We start from the raw sequence: 12,108 nt of genomic DNA on the forward strand, positions 1-12,108 counted from the left end.
CAGCTTTCCTATTATATTTATAATTATAACTCGATAGAATCTACCTTAGGTCTCGATACGTCTAGGTGTCCCTGGTTCAGTTCTAGTTAACGAAATAAAACAACGAAACCACTAGATCAAACAAATAAACTTTAATCAGCTTTACTGCATATCACACACGATGGTCTCTGTCTGATCAACCTCTGACAACATAACACACTTACGGTCATTCCCGCAGATTGTAAAAATAGGTTATACATACATACACACATTCATCAATGACATCTCGCCCCTCCTAAAATTATAATCGATTTTTATAAAAATTACTAAATAAAACGATTATAAAATAAATATCAAACATTACACCACAATACAACAAAAATGTTCGTTCGATAGACCACAAAGGCTCTGGGTATGCCACAAAGGCGGTTATGTAGTCATTCAGATTTAAACATAGTCACAAAAATCTTGATGTAGTCACACAGACTTCAATGTAGTCACACAAACTAAGTAACAGACACATAGTCTATAGTTAAGACACACAGTCTTAGTATAAGAACCACATTCTTAGTTGAATACTCACAGTCTTAGAAAATGAAGACACAGTCTTAAAAGATGAATACACAAAGTCTTAGTTGTAGACAGAAAGTCTACCATCAAGCAACAAAGTCTAAACAGTTGAAGACACAAAGTCTTTGATGAAGCAACACATGCTTGTGAGAAGCCACGTAAGCTTATATCTATGATAAGCGTGACAGAATGTCCGCTACGACGTTTCATTTACCTGGAATATGCTGCAATTCGAACTTCAAAACAGCGTAAGGGTGCATGATCTGTGTGGAGTACGAATGTTCTGCCCAACAGGTATCTGGCCAACTTGGTTACTGCCCAAACAACTGCCAAGCACTCTCTTTCTACGGTGCTGTATCGTTGTTCTGCTGGAGACAACTTTCTACTGACGTACATAACGGGATGTAGAATGCCCTGTGATTCCTGTTCATCCCCAGATAGCAACAGCAGATGCATCAATAGCTAGTATGAATTCCTTCTGACAGTCAGGTAGACGCAGGATCGGCTCCTCAGCAAATGCCTTCTTGATCTTCTGCAGCGATACTTGACAGTCATGTGACCATCTGATCACATTGGGTGCTCCCTTTCTGGTCAGGTTTGTGAGTGGCTCAGTCATCTCTGCAAAATCTGATATAAACCTTCGATAGAAGTTGCAGAGTCCCAATAAACTACGGACCTGTCTCTTGGTTGTTGGCTGACGAAGATCCATAATCCGTTGTCGCAGTTCAGGTGAGTGTCCTCCAATTACATATCCTAGAAAGGAAATGTTCTTGCAACCAATCTCCACTTTAGATGGTCTCACGGTTAAACCATTTCTCCTCAATGTATCTAGAACCATTTCTAGATGTTGTAGATGATCTGACCAATTAATGTCATGAATGCAGATGTCGTCTAGGTAGCACAGTACATGGGGTAGATTAGACAACACCTTTCTCATCATTCTGCTGAACGTTGCTGGTGCTTTAACAAGCCCGAAACTCATGACATTAAATTGGAATAAACCAAAAGAACTACTAAACGCTGTAAGTGGTTTAGCTTAATCTACCAAAAGTATCTGACAATACCCACGGGTCAGGTCTAGCTTTGTAAAAAAATGTTGCGTCTGCATTTTGAGGTAATAAGTCTTTAGGATTGAATAATGGTTCCGAATCAAGCACAGTAACTTTGTTAAGCTTCCTGTAGTCAACACATATTCTTACTGCGCCTGACTTTTTCGTAACTACCACAATAGGTGCCGTGTATGGTGACTCTGTTGGTGATATAATATCTAACTTCAACATCAATTGAATCTCTTCTTCCACTTCCTTCATATACCCTAAAGGTACTGGATAAGGTTTCTGTTTTACCGGTTCAGAGTCTTTGAGTATGATGTCGTGTTTACTTACTGCAGTGCTCCCTGGTACATCCGTCAAGATATTATCATATCTAGCCAGTACTTCTTTCACTTGCTTTGTTTGCTCTGCTGATAGTGACTCTTCAATTTTGCAATCTATGCAAGTTTCTGATTGCTTTAAAGCTAATACAGATAGTAATGATCCAGTCAATTCATTTTCGTCTTTCTCTGGTTCATTAACTATCGCACAGCTGTAACGTACTACTTTATCAGTGTTAGCATTACTTTCCTGTGACTTTCCACCAAACTCTCTTAACATGTTGATGTGAAATGTTTTCAGTTTTCCTCTCATATTGATTTGGTAATCTACTGCAGTTATTTTCTTGACTACTTCAAAAGGTCCTTGCCACTGAACAATCAGTTTACTGTCTTTCCTTGGTAGTAGTACATACACAAGGCTTCCTCCTTAAAGTTTTCTTAGAGTTTTATTTCTATTAACAATGGTTCTGTGTCGTGCTAACTGTGACTCTAATGCTTGCTTTGCAAGTTCACATGTTGTTACCACTTTCTCTCTGAGCTTGACGACATGTTGATAGCTTCTTCTAGATTCATTGTTCAACATTTTCTCTCACTTAGGATTCCCAGAAGAAATTCTAAGTGACCAATGGACTCAGTTTACGTCCGAGTTAACACATCAATTTCTGAAACTTTCACAACGCCTTACAGGCCCCAAAGCAATGCGGTTTGCGAGAGGTCCCTGGTTTGACGAGCCCCCAAATATGTCACAGCTTTCCTATTATATTTATAATTATAACTCGATAGAATCTACCTTAGGTCTCGATACGTCTGGGTGTCCCTGGTTTAGTTATAGTTAACGAAATAAAACAATTAAACCACAAGATCAAACACATAAGCTTTAATCAGCTTTACTGCATATCACACACGCTGGTCTCTGTCTGATCAACCTCTGACAACAAAAAAACACTTCCGGTCATTTGCGCAGATTGTAAAAATAGATTATACATACATACACACATTCATCCGTGACAACACGGTAATAAAAGATATTTAAAATGTAAATTGCTACACATTGAGACATTGTAACAATAACAGTTCAAATTATTTTTTTTCTTTACAAGATAATAAAAACGCTAAATTTAGCGTCCTTGACATTTTATTTAATTTTGTGGAAATCTAAAATAAAAAATTTATAAGACAACGATATTTATTTCTAAATAGCACAAAAAATATCTCATCCAATTTTAAACGATTAATTTGACCATGTTTCTTTTTAATTTGTATTACTTTTCTTCTTATCCACTCTAGAAAAATAATTGTGTGTTCCTTGTGAGGGGTGTTTTTGTCAGCTCCATTTGAAAAGAGGCGGGTTTCGTTTCAAGTGCATTAAACAAGAGTCGAAGTCGTAAGTATTATTAATTTTTTATTTGATTTTTGATTTAATTCTGTAGATTAGTTCTGTTCTTCTAAAAATTCGTATTCATATAGTTTACACTATAAATTACAATATAGAGAAAATATTTTATTTTGTTGGCCACAAGCGCATCATAAATGCCACCTATATATTGGCCTACTTTTGACCCTTAAATGTCCATGGAATTTTTTTTGTGCCCGTGGAAAAATTTAAATAAAACCTATTATTTCCAATTTTATTTAGTTGATAAACGAGCTTTTTTAATTACTGATTTATAGATTTAAACTTTACATATAGCTTTTATCTAGAAACGTACCTTCCAAACATCAACTTTTATTTTTCCTATTATTTAACTGGAAGAAATGAATTATCTCCAATGCCAAGAACTTTATTAAACAAATTACACACTTTTATCATAGGCCCTTGCTTTGAATTGAAGATTGCTACACATCGAGATAATGTAAAAATAACTGCTACATTATTTTTTTTTAATATTTAAATTTAATTTAACGTTTTTGACTTTTTGTGGACATCTCCAAAGAAAATGTATTAGTCTTATTTCTTTGTGTATAGATTTAGACATTTATCTAGAGACACACCTTTAACACATCAAATTTAATTGTCCATATCATTTAAGTCGTGGAGATAAATTTGTTTTGTCTTGTTCTTGGTTTCAACATCCGCCTGAGTGAAAACAGGTATACTAGGGAAATCATTCAGAACTGAGAAGAAATTTAAGGTCTTTACCTTTTAAGACGAAAAAATTAGGGCTACCCTTGACTGTGTAGCAACAACTATACACAAAGGAAAGATGGAAAAAGTCTTTCGAGCATTCGCAGCTTGAAGAATCTATTAAGCTTGGCAACTCAGATAAACGGGCGGCTTGGGTAAAAATCCGCAAACATACCAAGCTCTCCCACTATATTCAGTTAAAATACGAGGATGATCCGAGGACCTACAAGGTCCTTGTGATAATTCTGGGCGCATACAACAGTGCTGGCTTTGCTGGTAGCACAGGTCAAAACAGTGTCCTAATAGGGTGAACCCTAGATGTGACCAAAACCCTACAGAAGGTGGAAATGAGGTAGGAGGGAAAATTTTCCATGATATGGCCCTTAAAGTGGAGGGAGTGAAAAGCGATTCAAGATTGATCGATTGCTAAAAAAAAGATGACTTCACGATTGTTGAAAGCAACAAATGAGGAAAAAAACAAAGGTGAGGGGGGCTAGTCAAAGTGGCCTCTCCCCTCCCACACCCAACATCCTGAATATAAATCTTTAATCAAAGTAAAAAAAAAGACTTTAAATATCTGGAGGATCTAGTTCAGCACCCACCAAAATAACAAAAAAAGAGATCCCGACCTCTCTCTCTCTCTCTCTTCCTCTTAAGAGGATTAAACGAGGATCCGCAGATAAGAAAGGAGAAGAAAAATGAAGAACAATTCAAGCTCGAGCTGATTTTTCCAGACTCCCTGTTAGCGTCAGCGTCATATATGAGGGGGAAGACTCTAACACACATTTAAACATAAAAACAATAAAGCGACTCTTAAAGACAAAATTCATATACATACAATAGAATAATAAACACACAACCCAATTACACGACTCATGGCAGGCATAAAAAACTTGACACTTAACATAAGTAAGCTAAACAATAAACACTCATACATAGAACATCTTACTAGAAAATACAAGCCAGATTTTATTCTTTTGCAGGAGACAATACACACTTAGAGTACAAGGCCAAAAAAGCAATCTTTATTATGGACCTCCGAGAGGGTTATTTTATTTTAGGTAAAAGTCACGAAGGACAGACATTTTACAAACATCCAATAGGTTTTCATTCATGCACTCATATCAGGACAATAGTGGAAGGATGCTTATAATTAGATTAAGCTATAAAAAAACACACATACACTTTAGATAATATTTATGCATTTGCTCAAACACAGAAACACGAGTTTTTATGGGATGCTAAGCGACATTCTACACACTCAGTACGCAGGATTTTGGGAAGCTACCACCTTCTACCAAGCGCGCAGGGGAGATAAATAATCCCCCAATCCACCCCTATCCCCGAAATAAATGCTGTCTACGCCCATGCTAGGTACCGTTTAGTTTTAGTAATGACAGCAATTTTATCAACTGTACTTTCTAACTTCTATCACTGTTTGGCAATTCATCTTTAAAAAAACACGTAGCCGGAAGAAATAAATCATCATTTTTTATTGTGTAAATAAAGACTCATGCAGCACTGCTAGGTCGCATTACAGTATTAAAATAATTAAAACATATACAGTAAATATACTGTTACTTTAGTCCGCTATAGAAAATAATGGATGAGAGTATGTGAAGATTCCATGTTTGGTACTGTGGCCTAACTTGTATAGTTATTTCGGCCAATCAGCATACAGAAAAACTGTCGATGACGTATTAATTTTTCCACAGTAGGCTACTGTGCATAAACATCGAGTGGCCGTGTGAAAACCCGTTTTTCAGTGTCCGAAAAACAAACACGGATTTATTTTGTTCATAAAATAGTCGGATCTGGAAAATTCAATAACCCATTGTAGCTCCTATCGTACACTTTGTTTTTATACCACAGACAAAAGACAGTATTGCCTTTTCGTGGTAAGTAGTATGTCACGATAGCTACTGAAGGCCAGTTAGCAAACGAAAGCTCCTGCGACTGGAAACATATTAGTAATAAAATTCAGCATCTCGACTTATCTATAAATCACGTCAAATGTTTGTAAAATGTTTTAAATGTTTTGGAAGTTCCTTCAGAGTTGAAGATAATGTTTCTTGTCCAAATCTGCCCCAGGACCACGGGGGTTGGCAGCGGGCAAGGAATGAACCCGGGACGATCGAGACGACCAAACAACATCCCAGCGCGCATACCACACGGCCATGCACCCATCCATATTTATAAATATTGTCAGCATCGTTGGATTAAGCTTTGAGAAGCGCAATAGATAACTAGATGCAAGAACACATAAGAAAAGAAAAACTCTTTTGGCGCGCAGTCTTAGCTAGAATTCTAGCGATCGTTTAGCACCCTTACAAAAACGTCACATTTCGTGGAAAACAGAGAAACTTTATGCACCAGACAAAGGTCAGTTTTTAGGCTTAAATGAGATGATTGACCCCATCATGCAGCAAGAACATCTTCGGCGAAGTAATAATGCCTAGACTCACAACCAGTTCCTCGGATGTAATATTCATAACGAGACCTGATATCATATTTTCCCGTCATCCTTCACTGCACGCTTGATGATCGCCACAAAGGGTAGATATCTTGTACATATTGTTACGTATTTCTGATTTTCTGGCTAAATGTACTAGGCACACAAATAAAAGAAACACTGCAAAGAACTTGACGACTCAACTTTCAGCTTTATATAACTTTATTGAATTATAACTATAACAATTCGTCACTGTAACATGTAGCGTATACGTCTTACATCGACTGTATCGACTGTAACGGCTCAAGTCCACTCTCTTCTACTGTCTCGCACAGTAGAGAACAGTATCGACGACTGTACTGACTCTTTTCACATGAACTCTCTGGTTTATAAAGAGTCCCTAATCGCTTGTCTATTGTTGCAAAAACACTGCTAGTACCCTCTGGAACAACATGGGAGGAAACATCACATCCTGTTGTTGTTTATACATGTCGATTCCAGAGGATGCCTGCTGCAGTGTCATCTCGCCGAGGTCACACGTAGTGACCTCTTACTGTCACTGTTCATTTGTCACAATGCCCCCCTTCGTAAATCTGTTCGTCCTCTGGAACAACACGTGAGGCACGTCCCATCCTGTCTTTGTTTACATGCATAGATTCCAGATAACACTCGGTGCTGTGTCATCTCGCCGGGGTCACACATAGTGACCTCTACCTGTCACTGTTCATTCGTAACACTGCCCCCTTCTTAGATCTGTTCGTTCCGAACAGATTCTATTTCACCACGGTACTGATGGAGTCGGTCAACGTGGACAACCTTCAGCTTGGACCGTGGACTTTTCTGTATCCGGTAGACCACGTCGTTTATTCTTTTTACGACACGGTATGGACCTTCCCAGTCTCTTTGGAGTTTCGGGGATCTGCCTTTTCGTCTCTGTGGGTTATAGAGCCACACTAGATCATTCTCATGGAACCCCGACGTATTGGCCCGTTTGTCATACCTCGTTTTCATCAGGTCACTGTTGGTCTTGATGTTTCTGCGGGCCAATACATGAGCATTCTCCAATCGTCTTCGGAGATTGGTGACATATTCAGTTGAAGACACTGGCGTATCTCTCGGAATCCCAAATAACAGGTCACATGGTAGACGAAGCTCACGACCAAATAACATCTTCGCTGGGGTATATCCTGTGGTGCTATGAACGGATCCTCTGTATGACATGAGGAACATGGGGATATGGGTGTCCCAGTCGTCTTGTCGGTCATCAGTAACCTTAGACAGATGTTGTTCTAGGGTTCTGTTGAATCGCTCCACCATCCCATCAGATTGCGGATGGAGAGCTGTCGTGTGAGTCTTTTCGATGCCAAGTGTCTTGCACATCTCCTGGAAAACTTTGGACTCGAAGTTCCTGCCCTGGTCAGAGTGCAACTCATTAGGTACACCAAAGCGACTGATCCAGTTATCCACGAGTGTTTCGGCCACTGTGATAGCTTCTTGATTTGGTATGGCATAAGCTTCTGGCCATTTGCTGAAATAGTCCATGACTACCAAGATGTATTTGTTTCCTTTCTTGGTTTCAGGAAATGGGCCTGCTACATCTATTGCGATCCTCTCGAATGGAACACCAACATTATACTGTTGCAAAAGACCCCTAGTTTTGCGTCGAGGGCCTTTTGCTGCCGCACAAATGTTGCACCTTCGACACCATTCCTCTACATCCTCTCTATATCTGAACCAGTAGAACCGCTGACGAACCTTTTCCAGAGTCTTATTGTCACCAAGATGAGATCCGCTAGCGCCATTATGCATCTCTTTCAGTACTTCAGCAACTCTCACCTTCGGTAACATCAGCTGAAGGCGATTGGATGTTCCATCAGCAGATTCCCAAACTCTTTTGATGACACCATTGACCAACGTCAGCGAGTCCCACTGAGCCCAGTACGCCTTGGTGGCTACCCCCTTCTCAGAGACGTCTTTCCAATCTGGCCGTTGTCCATCTTCTTTCCATAGAAGAATGGGAGCCAGATCTTCTTTGCATTCGGTCCTCTCGAATCCTTTTATCACACCAGGGTCCGGAAACATCTACTCCGAGCCGAAGACAGTTGACAGATACCTCCTTTTCTTCAGCCCTCTTGCAGTGCTTACATTCTGCTTTGCAGGGTCGTCGAGACAGTGCATCAGCATTTTGGTGAATTTGCCCTTTTCGGTGCTTAGTTTCAAATTCATAGGTTTGAAGACGTTCGATCCACCTTGCCACCTGACCTTCAGGGCTCTTAAACGAAAGCAACCATTGCAGAGCTGCGTGATCTGACCTTAAGATAAATTTCTGCCCGTATAGGTACTTGTGGAAATGTTTTATTGCATCCACAGCAGCCAGCAATTCACGTCTCGTCACACAGTAGTTCCTTTCAGCTCTCGATAGGCTTCGACTGAAGTATGCGATGACTCGTTCAGTTTCATCCACCTTTTGGGACAAGACTGCGCCTATTCCAGTGTTGCTTGCATCTGTGTCGAGTATGAATGTCTTCCCTGGAATGGGGTAGGCCAATACTGGTGATGAGGATAGTGTGTTTTTCAGCCTCTCGAAAGCTTCTTGACATTCAGATGTCCAAATAAATGGCCTCTTTTGCTCTGTCAGTTGATGAAGGACCTTACAGATGTTTGAGAAATTTGGCACGAAACGTCGGTAGTATGTACAGAGTCCCAAGAAACTTCTCAGCTCATGGATATTACTTGGCGTAGGCCATCGTTTCACTGCCTCAACTTTGTCAGGGTCAGTGCTGACTCCGTCATTTGACACAATGTGACCAAGGTACTTAACGTTTTTCCTGAATAAGGAACACTTCTTTGGGCTGAGTCTCATTCCCGCACTTCTTATCCGTTGAAATACTTCCTTCAGATTTGCAAGGTGCTCTTCAAACGTTTTTCCAATGACAATAATGTCATCAAGGTAAACAAGGCATGTAGTCCAATGAAGTCCTCGTAAAACCCTCTCCATCAATCGTTCAAAGGTGGCTGGTGCGTTGCAGAGACCGAATGGCATCACAGTAAATTGCCAGAGGCCATTGCCAGCAGAGAAGGCGGTTTTCTCTCTATCATTGGGATGCATTTCAACTTGCCAATACCCACTCTTTAGGTCGAGAGTAGAAAATACCTGGGACCCTGCAAGCGTGTCCAAAGTATCGTCGATTCTAGGAGGTGGATAACTATCTTTATGTGTGACTTCATTCAGAGCTCTGTAATCTACACAAAATCGCATAGATCCATCCTTCTTCTTTACTAAGACAATAGGCGAACACCAAGGACTATTTGAGGGCTCAATGATTCCCTGCTGCGTCATGCCCTCTATCATGTCCATAGCTTCTTGTTGCTTTGCTAGCGGCAAGCGACGTGGTGGCTGTCGAATCGGTCTGGTGTTTCCAGTGTCTATTCGATGTTGTACCATATTTGTCCGTCCGCAGTCTGTTTCATCAGATGGCAGAATATCTTCAAACTCAATGATCAACTGTTCCGCTTTGCTGTACTGCTCATCTGATAAATTCACTTTCATTTCTGTCAGGAGCTTGGTAATTTGTGGATTGAAAGGTTTGGTGGAATTAACGATCGTGATATCATTATTACAGTTTCTGATCAGGTCAAGAGTATTACATATTGCGATGGGGCTGTCTTTCTCTAGATGTCTCTCCTGTAGGCCGAGGTTCATGATTCTGACGGGCACCTTTTGATCTTTTCCGACAAGGACCAATGTTTTTCCTACTGCCATTCCGCTGTTGTCATTTTCAATGCCTTCCACTATCGCCGTCATCGTTACAGTTTGACCATGCTCTAACTTTCCCCAGATAATTGCTTCAGACTGAGCTGGCAAACTTGTATCTTCTGTTAAAAGGATTCTTCTTATTTGACCATTCTCTTCATCTTCATCCCCGAGCAAGGGAATCTAAACATCACCACATTTCAAAGTACCACCTCCGATGTTCAGAGAGAATTCACATTTCTGCATAAAATCGAGCCCAATAATACAGTCATCCGTAATGTTAGCGATCAGAAATTCATGTATAAATGACTGATGCCCGAGCTCAAAGTTTATATTTGTCAGTCCATGTATAGGCATCATCTCTCCACTGGCCGTCTTCAAGGAGTAAGAGTTCACTCTCTTGATTTCGTTCTTTTTGACAATGTCTGGCCGAATGACTGAACGTGAGGCACCAGTATCTAGAAGAAAACGGTAATTTCGAGATCCAATTCTACCATTGATGTACAGACTTTTATTCTTCCCTAACACAGCGACTGGAATTATAGTTGCAGGGGCTGTCATGTTCTTGATCGCCGATTTTTGCCCCATAAAACCGGCGAAAGTTAGTTTCTCTGGTAGACATGAGCACCTGACCTTGCATCTGTCTCCGGTCTGTGCTGATACTCTGTTTGTCGGGGAAATCTTCTCGTGCAGTTCCTTTGTAGATGGCCAGGTTCTCCACAATTCCAACAACGTACACTGGTTCTATTCTGTCCTTCTTGCTTCTTATTTGGTCTGCGTTCTTCTAGCACTTCAGTTACCCTTCTGAGAAGTTGTGTAAGATCTTCTTCTTGGACTTCCAGCATACGCCCATGATGGATATTCTTAGAGGCGTCTTTGGCGGCTTCATAGGAGAGGGCGTAGACCAGAGCTTCGCTGGATTTGCGCTTACCACTGATTCTTATTGCCTTCTTCAGTTCTGGATCTCGAATAGCATCAATGAATGCATCAGTGATAATGACGTCCAGAAAGTCTTGTGCTGCTGTTGGATATGCCAAATGAGCAAGACGTTCTATGTCCGCCTCTAGCTCTTGCAAGGTTTCACCGGAGCGTTGTTGTCGGGTTTTCAACTGAACTCTATAAACTTCTTGTAAATGTTCGTCTCCGTAACGGAGCTCCATAGCCTTAACAATGGCAGCGTAATCTTGTTGATTTGTTATTGACTGAAGCAGTTCTGCTGCCTTCCCTCTTAAAGCTAACACCAGAGCAGTCGCTTTCTCTTCTTCAGTGTTCCAGTTATTAACCTTGGCCGCTGCCTCAAACTGTCTTTTGTAAACAGTCCATGAGATGGATCCATCAAACACAGGTGGCTTTATCTTCCCAGAGATTTCGGGCACTAATGTTTTTGTTCTAGTACCCCGTTCCTTACTCAGTTGTTCTTGGACATGAGTCCTTATCTCTTCCATTTCTTTTTCCACAGTGTTGACTCTCTGGTCAATCTTCTCGTTCATAGAGCTCATCTGTTCATTTACTTTTTCATTCATGGCGTTTATTTTCTTGAGGCTCTCCTTCATTAAGTCCATCTGGCCCTGCATGTTACTCAGGATCTCTGTCATATCTGGGTTTAATTCAAATATGTATTCATCTGGATCTTGATCTTCCTCAATAAGGGCCTGTCTTAGGCGTTCTGTTAGTGTTTCTTTGTTACCATTGAGCTGCAGACCTCTCTCACGAAGTTCTTGCCTTAATTCTTTGACCAACAGCTGGTTAAGTAGTTTCCTCGAAGACATTTCAGCCAGAAAACATCCCACTTCTGACACCAATTGTTACGTATTTCTGATTTTCTGGCTAAATGTACTAGGCACACAAATAAAAGA

The 12,108-nt window shown here is 40.4% G+C and overlaps 1 protein-coding gene across 1 annotated transcript in view; it reads left to right on the forward strand.

Moving 5' to 3' along the window:
- Positions 1-1,217: 1,217 nt before the first annotated feature.
- LOC129921762 (chemokine XC receptor 1-like) overlaps positions 1,218-12,108 on the forward strand; it is a 36,493-nt gene continuing 25,602 nt past the window's right edge. The window contains exons 1-2 of the mRNA XM_056004500.1: positions 1,218-1,278; positions 3,209-3,305. The gene's annotated coding sequence lies outside the window, so the exon portion shown is untranslated. The remainder of the gene's footprint in view (positions 1,279-3,208; positions 3,306-12,108) is intronic.

The sequence above is a fragment of the Biomphalaria glabrata genome, chromosome 11 (genome assembly GCF_947242115.1).
Source record: "Biomphalaria glabrata chromosome 11, xgBioGlab47.1, whole genome shotgun sequence".
In the NCBI taxonomy this organism is placed as follows: domain Eukaryota; kingdom Metazoa; phylum Mollusca; class Gastropoda; family Planorbidae; genus Biomphalaria; species Biomphalaria glabrata.